Below are 13,225 nucleotides of genomic sequence, written 5' to 3' on the forward strand. Positions count from 1 at the left end.
GTAAATTATTCTACATTGCCCATCCCTACCAGAGGGGTCTTACTACTTACTGAATAGAGCGCGAAACGGCGCAGAAGAGAGGGAAAGAGCGCAGAATAGATGGAAACATTTTTCTTTCATTATTTATTAGCGACTGTGAACTTTTAAGCAATTTGATGGGAAACAGTATACAGTGGTACGGGATGATCACGAGTTTATATCAGTAATCTTCAACATCTTTAAATAACTAAACATGACGCACCCTAACCTGGTACACAACTGTTTTCAGGTTGTGCGTCATCTTGGTGCACATACTTCATGGCGCACTCTAACCTGGTACACATACTGTGTTCAGGTTGTGCGCCATCTTGGTGCATATACTTCATGACGCACCCTAACCTGGTACACATACTGTGTTCAGGCTGTGCGCCATCTTGGTGCACATACTTCTGGAGTTCCAAAATTTCTCATATTATGTCATGTTGGGTTATTTAAAGATGTTGTAGATTACTGATATAAACTCGTGATCATTCCCTACTACTGTATGCTGTTTCCCATCAAATTGTTTAAAATTTCACAGACGCTAATGAATAACGAAAGAAAAATGTTTCCATCTCTTCTGCTATGTTTCGCCCTCTTTCCCTCTCTTCTGCGCTGTTTCGCGCTTTTCGCGCTCTATTCAGTAAGTAGATGATCGTACCAGATATCGTCGTCCCTTGTATCGTAAATTAAAGAACAGAATTTCAAAATCTTGTTATATTTTAATTTTTACAATATGTATCGTGGATAGATGAATGATTACTCGAAAACGAATAAAACGAAGCTATCGAATATTTGAATTTTTTGCATTTTATTTACAAGATAGTCTTAATAAGATAAAATATATTTTATTTTGTTATCAGTCATGGGGACTAAAATATTTTTAAAGACTTAAAGACTAAAATAAAGGCTTAACGCAAGAAAAAAATTTGGTGGCATTCGCGATTTTTCGATTTTTTTTTCAGGGTAGAATATTGTATTGAATATTGTCAATTCGGTACAATAATCTTTTTTGATGCCAAGGCAAAAATTTGAATTTACCCTGGGAAAGAGGACTAATATAGTAGTAGTATGCAAACCAAGATGGCTGGACATCGAATGTAGTATGTGTACCGAGTTAGGGTTAGGCCATAATAGCTTAATGCCACAATTCAATTTTAATGTTTCTTATCTAATATCAGTGGTTTTTAACTGGTCTCCATTCCAATACAGGAGTCTATTTTGCTGTATGTATATTGTTTGAGTGTAATCGAATACCTAATTAAAGGGTGCTACGAAGTATGTAAACCAAGATAGTGGACACCGGAATGTAGTATGTGTAGTATGTGTTAGGGTTATCTATAAGTTTATTCCAATTTTCCGTATTTTAGTTCTGTTACGAGTTCGGGGACTAGACAAGTGACTCCCGTAGTATTTGTATTTATAGCTAAAATTATGGCCTAACCTGGTGCACACATTACCAGTGTCCACCTTCTTGGTTCACATTCTACGAAAGTACCAATTAAAAGTATAGTCAGATATCATATTTGCGAATATTATTAAACCTGCTACTTTTTTAAAAATAATTTTCCATTTCTAGGTTTGCTTTTATATATAATACAATTGAGACAATATAAGACAATCACACTATTGCACGACTACAGAGGTTCCTCGAGCATCTGGAATGCTTGTTTAGGCCTCAGATCAACCAGAATGGTTGAAAACCACTAAATAAGACTAGGAGGACGGATTGTGTTTTATTTTGGCATCACTACTTTGGTCTTCTTTATTGCTTAATATAGCTGGAGTTGAAATTTTTTCTAGAATATCATTCTCAGTATGATACATATTTCCAGTTTGGCATTTTTGTTTTTCTAGAATTCCTATCGAAGCTTCTTTTGTTGTGGCAACAGTTGTCATGGCTGCAGCTCTGTTGCTAAGCGACCTTATTTTCATTTGTTCATAGATATGTTTTGCTGGATCTGATAATTGTCTTTCTGTAACTGGACCTTTCATACTGATATATGAGGAACTTTTACTTGACCTCAACTTGGAAAATTTAATCTTTTTCTTGCCTTGCACGTTTTCTTCAATCTGATTATATGGATGGTGGCGCTGTGGGGTTACATTACTCAGCATATTCATTGCAGTGTATGTTGATGATTTACGATTACTTTGTGTTATTTTCTGTTCAAAGATAGCTGACTGATTATGATGTAGATTATGTGTCTTTATCACACTTTCAACGGAAGATTCTCTTTTTAGCAATGTTTGCATTCCGCTACACACTTCAAAAGTCAGGTATTCTTTTGGTGTTTCGAACTTCATTGGAGCCTCATATGGCCCTGATACTGTTGAAACCGCCCTATTTAGTTTTGTTGTTTCTGTGTTGTTTCCTGTCTTATCATTGGTGATTCCGCGAGGCCATTCATTAAATATCCTCACAGTTTCGAGTTGTTGGCTATTGCTAGGGATTGGTAGTTCGTTTTGGAAGTTTTGTTGAGTTGAAAGGTTGGGTATTGAAGCAATATCCGCATTGCTAATGTAAGGGGAACTTGTTCTTTTCTTTCCGTGCGTTTTCATATGAAAAGTTGGGTTAGAATGACTTTCATTTCTTCCTGCTTGTAAAGAATTGCTACTGAGGGATTCATGTCTAAATTAAAAGAGTATTGAGATTTACTTGGCGGTGAAGGCAGGAAAAGTTTACGGTACTCCTGAAGTATGTGAACCAAGATGGCAGACACTGGAACGTACGGAAGTTACGTCATAATTTTTTTCCCATTTTCCTATTTTAGTTCTATAACGAGTTCGAGGACTAGCCAAGTGACTCCTGTAGTATTTGTACCTAAAATTATGGCCTAACCCTAACCTGGTACACAAACTACGTTCTGGTGTTCGCCATCTTGTTTCAATCGACTTGGGAGCGTCGATTATTTTGTGAATGCACGCTTTTTTAATTGTCTTTTAAGAATGTTTCTGATGATATTTCAGTTTATTGAAAATTTGTCTATCGTTGACATTATTAAAGCTATAATTCTTAGAACTTAATAAAACTTTAAACTCTTGATCTGATTCGATATCACTGGCCGACAAAAAAAAAAATTTTTTATGGTGCCATATTTTAAGCGTTTTTAGCAAATTTGAGGGCGCTGATTCCAGAAATGCTGTTACTTTTTCTCTATCAGGTCTAGTTTTACTTCTATGGTATCTCCCTCTTTGCAGGATGCCAATAGCTACAATAAAGATAGGCAAATTGAAGAAACAACATTTTTCTTTAATTTTATTGAACATATTAATGGAATCTCACCAAAATATTTACATTTAAAGCTGGAAAATAAATGCTAACTAATAGATGTCATCAGCTATAAATTGACGTTTTACTGATTTTTTATTATGGGAGGACTGGCATCATCACGCTTGATAGAAATTTCCTGCTAATATATTTGAAACAGTCGCCATCTTTCTCAAGAGCATTAACAAACTGCCAAGCCTCATGTGAAGAGGAGGAAATACAATTTTGGAACGCTCAACCAAAGGAGGAGCCAGAATTGTGACACATTTAATTTTTTTTGATACTGTTTATAAAAAGTCTTCAATGTTGGACATCAAGCTGCCGCAGCAAGCCGGCAGCGTCGTTGCAATATAGGTACTATGTCTTTTTCTGAGTGAAATATGACAAGAATTCAATATGGCGTTTTCTATAGAATGTTATGAGAGTTCCCGGCTTAAGTAGATTTTTTCTTTGAATCTTGAAGCTAAAAATTCAGGTGATTCTTTGGAAAAGTGGAAATCTCTATTCATATTATTAAGTGTTTTATTTGTGTTTTATTTTGGCATCACTACTTTGGTCTTCTTTATTGCTTAATATAGCTGGAGTTGAAATTTTTTCTAGAATATCATTCTCAGTATGATACATATTTCCAGTTTGGCATTTTTGTTTTTCTAGAATTCCTATCGAAGCTTCTTTTGTTGTGGCAACAGTTGTCATGGCTGCAGCTCTGTTGCTAAGCGACCTTATTTTCATTTGTTCATAGATATGTTTTGCTGGATCTGATAATTGTCTTTCTGTAACTGGACCTTTCATACTGATATATGAGGAACTTTTACTTGACCTCAACTTGGAAAATTTAATCTTTTTCTTGCCTTGCACGTTTTCTTCAATCTGATTATATGGATGGTGGCGCTGTGGGGTTACATTACTCAGCATATTCATTGCAGTGTATGTTGATGATTTACGATTACTTTGTGTTATTTTCTGTTCAAAGATAGCTGACTGATTATGATGTAGATTATGTGTCTTTATCACACTTTCAACGGAAGATTCTCTTTTTAGCAATGTTTGCATTCCGCTACACACTTCAAAAGTCAGGTATTCTTTTGGTGTTTCGAACTTCATTGGAGCCTCATATGGCCCTGATACTGTTGAAACCGCCCTATTTAGTTTTGTTGTTTCTGTGTTGTTTCCTGTCTTATCATTGGTGATTCCGCGAGGCCATTCATTAAATATCCTCACAGTTTCGAGTTGTTGGCTATTGCTAGGGATTGGTAGTTCGTTTTGGAAGTTTTGTTGAGTTGAAAGGTTGGGTATTGAAGCAATATCCGCATTGCTAATGTAAGGGGAACTTGTTCTTTTCTTTCCGTGCGTTTTCATATGAAAAGTTGGGTTAGAATGACTTTCATTTCTTCCTGCTTGTAAAGAATTGCTACTGAGGGATTCATGTCTAAATTAAAAGAGTATTGAGATTTACTTGGCGGTGAAGGCAGGAAAAGTTTACGGTACTCCTGAAGTATGTGAACCAAGATGGCAGACACTGGAACGTACGGAAGTTACGTCATAATTTTTTTCCCATTTTCCTATTTTAGTTCTATAACGAGTTCGAGGACTAGCCAAGTGACTCCTGTAGTATTTGTACCTAAAATTATGGCCTAACCCTAACCTGGTACACAAACTACGTTCTGGTGTTCGCCATCTTGTTTCAATCGACTTGGGAGCGTCGATTATTTTGTGAATGCACGCTTTTTTAATTGTCTTTTAAGAATGTTTCTGATGATATTTCAGTTTATTGAAAATTTGTCTATCGTTGACATTATTAAAGCTATAATTCTTAGAACTTAATAAAACTTTAAACTCTTGATCTGATTCGATATCACTGGCCGACAAAAAAAAAAAATTTTTTATGGTGCCATATTTTAAGCGTTTTTAGCAAATTTGAGGGCGCTGATTCCAGAAATGCTGTTACTTTTTCTCTATCAGGTCTAGTTTTACTTCTATGGTATCTCCCTCTTTGCAGGATGCCAATAGCTACAATAAAGATAGGCAAATTGAAGAAACAACATTTTTCTTTAATTTTATTGAACATATTAATGGAATCTCACCAAAATATTTACATTTAAAGCTGGAAAATAAATGCTAACTAATAGATGTCATCAGCTATAAATTGACGTTTTACTGATTTTTTATTATGGGAGGACTGGCATCATCACGCTTGATAGAAATGTCCTGCTAATATATTTGAAACAGTCGCCATCTTTCTCAAGAGCATTAACAAACTGCCAAGCCTCATGTGAAGAGGAGGAAATACAATTTTGGAACGCTCAACCAAAGGAGGAGCCAGAATTGTGACACATTTAATTTTTTTTGATACTGTTTATAAAAAGTCTTCAATGTTGGACATCAAGCTGCCGCAGCAAGCCGGCAGCGTCGTTGCAATATAGGTACTATGTCTTTTTCTGAGTGAAATATGACAAGAATTCAATATGGCGTTTTCTATAGAATGTTATGAGAGTTCCCGGCTTAAGTAGATTTTTTCTTTGAATCTTGAAGCTAAAAATTCAGGTGATTCTTTGGAAAAGTGGAAATCTCTATTCATATTATTAAGTTCTTCACAAGAAAATAGCTACGAAAGTGAAGAAGAAAAAACGGACATCTGATACAACGTATTGCCTAGTATCAGTGGACAAAACTGAGGTTTGGTCTTCTTCAGAGCCAGACAATTCCAATTCGGGCAGGCCTTCAAATGCTGGAAAAGGAATTTCATTGCAGTGTGGAATTGGTCTAATTGCAGACTCGAGGTTTGGATAAGCCAACGATTTCCTGTTCCTCCTATTGATTCCCTTCGTGTTCACTGCACAGAAGTAGCAGTCATCAAAATAATTATTGGAGACCATTGGAATACTGAAGCGGAGTGACTTTCTATCCTTTTTGGTCCACTGTGGAAGATGCTCAATACATTGCTTGCATACAATATGGGGTGACCTTATCTTGATCACCCAGCAATACATTGAAGTAGGCAAGATAAGCACGCTTCGCAAATTTATTGATCCTTTCCTGTTGGATTGCAATGTATATTCTCCACAAATATAGAAAAATACATTTGGATTGTTTGAACAATGTCGCCTAAGAGAAGATGTAGCCATACTTAATTTTTGCTCCAAAAATCTCCAACTCAATCAAAACAATGCATTTTATTTATTTCATGTCTGACTTCTTTATATATAACATTTGACTTTTACAAGGCGTGTGATGTCATAATCGTTTGGCATTCATTACAATAAAAACCTACACTTTTATTTATAACGCTAAAATCTGTATAGAAAAAAACCCTAATTTTAAGGTAAAAAGGTATAAAACAGCAAATATTTCAAAACTTTGACCTGATGAGAAAAAACGAGTATGATTTTTGGATTCAGCACCCCCAAATTAATCTAAATCAGCTCAGAAACCTAGGGCAGCAAAAAATGTGTTGGCCCGTGTATTCTTTTGGATTCATAAAACAGCTCTATGTAAGAAAAATATCGTCTACCAATTCCAGGTTCTGTAACAAAATTTTATTTTGCAATTCTCTGGCAATGGCAAGTTTTTTTGTGCTCCCGAAGTATGTGAACCAAAATGGCGGACACTGGAACATAGTATGTGTACTAGGTTAGGATATAACTTTAGGTACAAATACTACAAAAGCCACTTGGCTAGTCCCCGAACTCGTAATAGAACTAAAATAAGATAAATTGGAAAAAAATTATAAATTACCCTAACTTTGTACACATTCTGGTGTCTGCCATCTTGGTTCACATACTACGGGAGTACCAGTTTTTTTGTGTCCGTCAAAATGAGATTGGAGTCTGATTTGTTCAAATTATTATCCCAGCTTTTGCATTTGGGGATTTTCCAAATATAACCATGGTTCCAACTTAATTTCGGCAAAAAATAAGGTGCCACACAGTCAAGTCCATGCTTTCGAAAACAAGTAACTGGTGACTAACTCCATACCCGGCATGGAATGGTATCCGGACGAGAGACCGAGGTTCACCATATGGTTAACGCGTCTTATGGGCTCTCCTGTCCAGTGGTGGAATTCAAATTTTTTGTCAGCTGGTTTCATCACAAAAGTCGTATTTTTCAGTTGGTTCTGTTACAAAAGGTCATTGACTATAACCAGTAATTGTAACCGGTTCGCTGATTTCAAAAAATTCCGCGAGGCGGTTCCATAGAACCGTTGCGAACTGACTGGATCCCACCACTGCTCCTATCTTAGTGTTATTCTCAAATATTCCATAGTTAATTTAGGATCTCTCACCTTTTCTTGCGCTTTCGTAGGAAGACTGCGGCAAGTATAATCAAGAATATGATTATTAACCCCACTATAGGCAGTATAATATTCCAATATTGCGGTCTTTTGGTTTCTGGACCCGGATCTTGGACTTCTGGAGTCGAATCTGTTGCTTTAAAAACATGTGTATATTTACTACAATGTTAACAAGAAACTTTATTTAGACTTGAAGAAAGCAATGCTCAAATATTGTGTCCGGAAAATTCGCCGCAGGAAATTTCGCTATAGGAAATCTAATCGTTGGTAATCTAGCCACAAGAAATTTCGGCACATAGGAAAATTTGCCGCAAGAGCATTTCGCTGTAAAACAAGTAGTTGTGATAGTAGAAAAATCCCTGCAAGAGCATTTTGCTGTAAAACGAGTATTAGTGATAAAAACAGGTTTAGAGTTATGATATTATGGTCTTAAAAAATGAATCTTTTTTAAATAAAAAGGGGACCTCCAGAAGCATGCGCGCCAAGATGGCGCACAACCTGAACATAGTAAATGTGTACCGATTATGATTGAGGTTGTGCGACATCTTGGTGCGCATACTTCTAGAGCACTTAAAATGGGATCTAACTGTTTTTGTCACAAATACTTGTTTTACAGTCAAATGCTTGCAGCGGATATTTTTGATACTGCAATTTTTCCTATGCGGCAAAATTTCAAGCGGTAAAATTCTCTAGAATCTTTAAATATATAGCCTATTTATATGACTCTGAATGAGTGAATTATAGATATCCTATGAAGCTGTAATTATAATTTTTCATTTTATAGTGAATGGTTGGACCTCCTAAAGTATGCGCACCAAAATGGCGCACAGCCTGAAAATAGTATGTGTGTGTACCGCTTAGGATTCAGGTTGTGTGACATCTTGGTGTACATACTTCAGGAGCCCCGAATGGTATCAACATTACACTTTTGGAATGTAAAATGAAATACAGAATATGAAAATCTGAATAACTGCCATTACTTATTACCCCATACATGCCTAATGGGCCTTGGTTCAGCAGCGCTGGTAAATTCCCACAAATGTAATCAGCTTTTGCATCTTTTCTTTGCCAAGTTACATTGAAATTGAACCCATCAAATTTCATTATTGCATGATATCTTTGATCTTGTTTTGCATCCACTGGAGTTTCTGGTACAATTTTGAATGGAAGATCTAAAGATTATTGAATTTAGTTCATTAGAATTTGTCACCTTATTTTGTTGATAGTGTGGGCAAGTTGGGTTTATCAGTTGTTGTAATTGAAGAGTTTTATTACAATATTTTTCACATTCATTTGCAAGCATATTGCACATCAAAACTGTGAAAAATAGGTATATTAACCTGTTCGACACTCTTTATCGAGCCCAATTTTGTATACCAATTTTTATTCATGTCAAACGACCCCCAAAATTTACCCAATATGCAATAATTATATACCATTGGAAAGGTCTTTTAGAGTACTATACGCTAGATGTCACTGGAGGACCGTAAACTAAAACACCTCTTTCAAGAGGTCTCTCGTAACGTCAAAAAATAACAAAAATATTTACACTCTCTCATTCTATCATCTGTTGGACGTGTATAGCTATTGAAAAGCGCAAATGTGACTATACAGTTGACTGCACATTGGTTTTCTCTTTCATATGATACTAAACGCTTTTCGTTAGCTCGTGTCGTTGAAGCGTTTTGGAAATTTTCCGTTTGAGAAGTCACCACATCGAATCAGGCCAGGCTAAGCTTGATAGATCGATCGGTTGTTTGTTTGTGCTTTATCGCGTTGAAAGCTTTTGTGAGTCATAATAAAACATTTATTATGAATCATAAAAGCTTATAATCGTGAGACAAGGAGAATTTGCGAGATAAAACGCCTATGTGAACTAACTTTTTTTTTCGGTGAGGCAGCTGCGATCAAACGACTCGATATTTTTATAACTTCCTGACGTTGTGAGATGTCCACTCTCCTATGTTATGTAGCATATAAAAGGACCTTCAAAATAAGACCTTATCATACTAGCTTTTGTTATTGGTTAGCGCGCAACGCCAAGGTTTATTGAATTATTTTCTTGCTGTGCGACGTTTTTCTATCGCAGCGGGAAGTACACTCGTGAAATGTAAGCGATATTTTATTACTTCCAAATGTCATATAACGTTCATTCTTATATTGCTGGGTAGGAAATGAGCTATTCTTCCAAACAAGACCATAACAAACATTCCAGACCTCATGGTTTACACACAGCGTCTGAAATTGCGCTAATGCACCCACTCGCACAGAACAGGTTAAATCAGTGAGATTGAACAATTATGGCCTATCCCTAGCCTGGTACACATACCAGTGCCGCGGCGGTGTGGCTCAAAGGGCCAAGCGTTAGGAATATGCTCGCCACCGCCCCTCTAATTACTCTGCGTGGGTTCGCAGGTTCGAATCCCATGCAGGGATGGTTATGTGCAAGAGGATTGCTGGACTCCTCGCCGTCGTTGGGTGGTTCACGTAACCGCTGGTCGGCTACGGCTTCCTCCACCACCCAGTCCATGCTTCCGAAAACAATTAACTGGCTAACTAATCCCATACCCGACTTGGAATGGTAACCGGACGAGAGGCCGTGGTTCGCCATATGGATAAGCCGTCTTATCGACTTTCCTCTCCCCCGGGATAAATAGGTAAATCCCATCCTATCCTATCTTGGTTTACATACTTTGAGAGTACAGGGAGTACTCGACTTACGACGGTGTTCCGTTCTTGAGAAGCGGCGTAACCTGAATTTCAGTGTAAGTCGGAACGTTATACTGTACAGTACATAAATTACTCTATACATATCGTACTGTATTGTAAAGTATGGTACTTTAATAAAATGTACAAATAATGCAAAAAAGTACTTATTAGAAAAAATTTTCTTGATCACAATGATCCAGTTAAAGGGCTTAGTGCGTTCGTAACATTGAGGTGTAATGGTTTGTAACCTCGAAACAGCGTAAGTCGCGACCGTCGTAACCCGAGGACTCCCAGTACATAGTAAACCAGTGGTTCCAACATATTTTTCGAGCGACCCAAATTTCTTTATAAAATTTCTAAAGTTTTTACTATAGAGCAACGCTGCAACACCAAAATATTATAATCAATAAAATTTACCAGAAACTAAAATTAGTAACTTTTAGGCTTTTGTTGAAAAACAAGAGATCCAAAAATATCTGCAGACTACACAAAACTGGGACCATAGGTTGGGAAAAATGTAGTAAGCCAATGCTAATAAGCGCAAGTCTTACAAAACTTTCCCTGAATACTTAGAACTTCATCTAGTCATTCCGGAGTCACTTCCTTTACTGCCTATCATTTCTCTGACTTTGTGTTTACGTCAATTCCATATTTCAACGTACAAATTGACGTCATTTCAATGACTTTGGTATTCGCAATATCATTCGGTTCGAAGAATTATGTACTCAGTTGGACTAGAAGATGCTTTTTCACAAGTCATCAATTGCATTAAATAGAAATGAAAAAAAGTGATATTCGTTCTTAAAATTTTGCTTGTACTCGACTGAGCGCTCGTGGCTCTCTCGCGGCGGTGTGGCTCATCATGCTAAGCGTTAGGAATACGCTCACCACCATCAAATCCATGCGTTCGAAAACAAATAAATAACTACCTAATCCCATACCTGACATGGAATGGTAACTGGATGAGAGACCGTGGTTCATCATATGGTATGGATAGCCATCTTATCAGCTTTCCTCTCCTCCTAGATAAATATGTAAAACCTATTCTCATCTTGAGACTCCTGAAAACCTGTGACATGGCTCGATTCTGGTTTGTGGAATGTTACCGAAGTTGGTCAACTTATGGGTCCTCATACCGCAGATGACAACAAGCATCATATTTCGAAGTTACATAATAGATTCAGGGAATGCGTGTCATGTTAACTCAGCTTACATTGTGACACACATTTTCTGATACGAGAGAATCCGTGGTTAGTGATGTAAATACAAAATAGAACCCTTTCCCAAAATTTTGATGATACCCGACTCTAGTTTCTATGCAACACTGGTTTCTGTATCTTACGATTCCTTGGTATTGTTATTTATCATACCTTTACTATCCGCTAATGTTTTTCTATATATGCCATGATTCCAAGTTAGAAGATTGTTTCTCCATGTAAGTCCAATCCATACAGTGTAAGGCAAATGTCTACTTGAGCTCTCCCTGTGAAATATTTTACAATTCACTTTCAGTGTACCTTTCAGACCAAGGGTGGGCAAGGTTTTTGAACTAGGGGCCAAAAATTTTGCCCACCTAGACTGGCGGGTCATGTAAGGGTGACCTATTAAGTACCATTTTATGAACGATAGTTGAGATTACTGAGAGTGTTACAAAGCAAAGCCGAAAACAATATGTCTCCTTCTAAAACTAAATTTAATCGCAATCTCAACAAATTCCTTGAGCTATTTTGGCTAAATATCAAAATTAGGTTTGGTTGTGGCAGCATTAGTCAGGCCAGATTCGATCAAACTCTAATGACCAGTTATCAGCCTAGGTTAGAAGTGTGAATATATTCAATTGGCGCTTGACAGATTCATAGACTTATATCGAAAATTATTATATCGAAAACATTAAATTAGTTCTTACCATTTTTCTCTCAGATATTTCTTAGTTGCTTCTACGTCCTTCAAAGTTTTTGGTGACAACAGACTGAGTTTATGAGATTTCATGCAATGTGTTTTCGTGTCCCAGAACATTTTCGAAGTCTGGCCGACGTATGCTTTAATAAGAAGAAACAAAAATTAAAGTAACACGAAGGTTGGTAAAGATGGATTCTTCAACGTAAAGTTGATATATACAGGGGTGGACAAAAATGAACGGAATATTATTCTGTTATGAATACCTGCATTTGTTGTGCATATATAAGACAAGTTTTTCTTGCAATTAATTTAAGGCAAATCAATTTCATTTTCTGTGTATTTTTACCTAGAGTAATGTCACATGTAGAGCTGGGCATTTTCAAATATCTGATAATTTCAGGATCGAATATTTTTCATCACTAAGACAGATTGATGAGCATCTGAACACAATGAAAAATGCTTACGGTATTTATCAATAACTCATTACAGAAAAAGTCATATGTCAGAATCGCATAGAAAAATTTGTGTAAAGGGGCAAATACATATGGGCAGACGGTATATTCTATTGGCTAACACTGACAGTCCTCAAACTCGCAATAGTACTAAAACAAAGAAAATTAGATACTTCGGGAGTAGCGAACTAGGTACTAGGAAGCGCATGCAGATGTCGAGAGAGTATTCATAAAGGGTCACAAATTACGATAGTTTAATATAAAAAGTTCTCGTTTAAATTCTTTACCATATTAGAAATATCCTGTTTTACACTTGTTACTAAGTATGTCCAATATAACCTTTGACTTTTCAACTTTGATCTTTTGAGATCTTTATCTTGAGGAATGTCTGCTATGTTTCCAGCAAGTGAAGTACAAATCTTATTAGCTTCCTGTGGAAAAAAATTACCTCAATTAAAGCTTTACTTTGTTTGATAAAGTTTTTTTTTGATGGTGTTAAATCATAAAAATATTGAAAGTAAGAGTGTTGGGAAAATTTGAGTCTTTGACTTGACACAAGCTGGACTTGAGTCATCATTAATTGAA

General features: G+C 36.4%; 1 protein-coding gene across 4 annotated transcripts in view; it reads left to right on the forward strand.

Moving 5' to 3' along the window:
* The window catches only part of LOC144427368 (uncharacterized), an 82,141-nt gene that overhangs the window by 52,324 nt on the left and 16,592 nt on the right, over positions 1 to 13,225 (forward strand). For 2 of the 4 annotated variants that reach the window (XM_078116510.1, XM_078116513.1), the window contains exon 1: positions 11,883 to 12,366. The exons of 1 other annotated variant lie outside the window; for it this stretch is intronic. The gene's annotated coding sequence lies outside the window, so the exon portion shown is untranslated. Of the gene's footprint in view, positions 1 to 11,882; positions 12,367 to 13,225 lie in introns of those variants that run through there. One more of the 4 variants, XM_078116518.1, reaches the window with a different exon arrangement.

This window comes from Styela clava, chromosome 1, assembly GCF_964204865.1.
Source record: "Styela clava chromosome 1, kaStyClav1.hap1.2, whole genome shotgun sequence".
Taxonomy (NCBI): Eukaryota; Metazoa; Chordata; class Ascidiacea; order Stolidobranchia; family Styelidae; genus Styela; species Styela clava.